This window comes from Schistocerca piceifrons, unplaced genomic scaffold (genome assembly GCF_021461385.2).
Source record: "Schistocerca piceifrons isolate TAMUIC-IGC-003096 unplaced genomic scaffold, iqSchPice1.1 HiC_scaffold_448, whole genome shotgun sequence".
In the NCBI taxonomy this organism is placed as follows: Eukaryota; Metazoa; Arthropoda; class Insecta; order Orthoptera; family Acrididae; genus Schistocerca; species Schistocerca piceifrons.
The window spans coordinates 227,876-230,375 of record NW_025728676.1 but is presented as its reverse complement, the minus strand read 5'-3'; positions in this window follow the sequence as shown (position 1 = coordinate 230,375).

Genomic DNA, 2,500 nt, shown 5'->3' with positions numbered 1-2,500 from the left:
GGCGCACATACAATATGTAAGCACCAGCATGGAACAACATCCAGTGCATCTTCTCCGCCACATTACACAATCCACACTATCACAACCAGACCAGGAGGTCCGTGCGGAAAATACAATATCCCAGCCTTTCGACATCCACCATTGCGCAGACCAGGCACCAACACCCACACATGTCCTATACAACGGTGCACCCAACATCACAATAGTACCTCCTGTCACAGCGCACAAACAATGACATGAGTCAAAGACACAGGTCTCACACAAGCATAGAATTGGAGCGCCGCCTCTAATAAGCCAAAGGTGCATCCTGACGTGACAAATCTGATCATGTCACAAGCATTCACTTACTATAATCACTATCAACGAACCTGCCGCCCCCGCCCCCCCCCCCCCCTACACCTTTCCGTACAACAACGTGTAACCTAACCTAACCTAACCTAACCTATGTTGTACCTTAACCTAACCTATGTTGTACCTTAACCTAACCTATGTTGTACCTTAACCTAACCTATGTTGTACCTTAACCTAACCTATGTTGTACCTTAACCTAACCTATGTTGTACCTTAACCTAACCCATGTTGTACCTTAACCTAACCCATGTTGTACCTTAACCTAACCCATGTTGTACCTTAACCTAACCCATGTTGTACCTTAACCTAACCCATGTTGTACCTTAACCTAACCCATGTTGTGCCTCAACCTAACCCATGTTGTGCCTCAACCTAACCCATGTTGTGCCTCAACCTAACCCATGTTGTGCCTTAACCTAACCCATGTTGTGCCTCAACCTAACCCATGTTGTGCCTTAACCTAACCCATGTTGTGCCTTAACCTAACCCATGTTGTGCCTTAACCTAACCCATGTTGTGCCTTAACCTAACCCATGTTGTGCCTTAACCTAACCCATGTTGTGCCTTAACCTAACCCATGTTGTGCCTTAACCTAACCCATGTTGTGCCTTAACCTAACCCATGTTGTCGCCTTAACGTAACCCACGTTGTCGCCTAAACCTGCTCTGTAATTGTTATACGACTCGTTCAATTACTGTAGTGTTGCCCACCCGCAACCCTCGCAATATAGTTCGCTACTCGCACTGCCCGCACCCCTGTGTATCGCTTCATGTTAAACACCTTGCAAGTCTTGCTCACTTTCCACATGCTCCTGCTGTACACTGTAATGTGGATGGCAGCAGGACGTACATGCCGCCCCTCCCCACGTCCCCACCTTGCCCCCTGCCTTCGCAAGCTGGTTGGTGAGAAGTTTGCATGTTCAATGCCCTTCGCATGCGACGTACTCAGGCTACGTTGTGGTGCGGCCTGTGTCAACTGTCCGCTGATGTCGTACGCGTGAACCACAATCTGTACTGCACATTCGTCCTTATGTACTGAATGATACATCGTGGCACATGTGTGACCGCACAACGACTGCGCCCAAAAACGGCGGACCATACAGTGCAAATATTGTGCACGCAGCTACGTGTCGTCTCCCTATGAGAGCTGGATTGCAGTGTGGTACGCCATAGAGACGTGTGGGAGGAACGGACGCCGTGGATGGCGATCAGCATGAGCTGTCTGTTGATGTATTCGGACCTAGTCGTCTCTCCTCACACACCGTGATGGCATGGTGCACCGCGTTCCATATCTGCGACATGCTACAGAGGCCGGTTGACAGTCGTTCGAGCAATGGACATCGCATACGTACGGGGGCCACCTTCCACGTATTGTCTAGGCGTGCACATTTTGTTGCGTGTATGTGGGCAGACGTAGTGTGGCGTGACACCTGACACAGGCATGCAATAATCGTTGAAGTTGCAAATGGCGATGGACGCCTGCGTTTTCTGGTGAAGTTACGCAAATGAACAAATGGTAACCTGTTGTGGTGCGGTTGTTCTCGCTAGGGGTGAATCGGTGATGGCGACGATAGGTTGAGGTACTAACCGGTTGTTCCAGCGATACCCACCATGCCGACGAAACTGAACGGCATCTGGGTGTGAAGCGATACGCGGCGGTGGCTGGGTGGGACCGTCCCCGGCCGGTGAGGGGGCGCCTCCCGGCGTGCTGGCCGCGCGGTGCGTGGGCGCACGCGCTACAGCCGGCTGGTGGGGGCGGCCAGTGGCAGGCGCGCCGGCCGACGGACGCGGCAGGCGTCGCAGCTGCGCGCCGGCGCACCCTGCGCGCGGCGCCGTGCGGCCAAAGTAGGTCCTCGCGGGCCCGGTGCGAAGCGCGGTGGACATCTTCAGTGTGCTGGTCCGATTGAGGACTGTGTGCGTTGAGGATGCGCCGCCGCCCGGCGCTCGGCGCCGCGACGCCGTCTGCTGCTCGGTCGCCCCAGCGGTTCTCGCTGGTGGTTTGTATCGCAGCTGTGCGGATGTGTTGGCGCGTGCGCTGTGCTGGGAGAGTTCGCTTCGGCACCCAAGTGGGGCTTTTGTCCTTCTGTGGCGCTGGCGTTGGAGCTGCCGGTCACCGTAGGTGGCGCGTGTTGTCTCCCGCCGGCAATGCC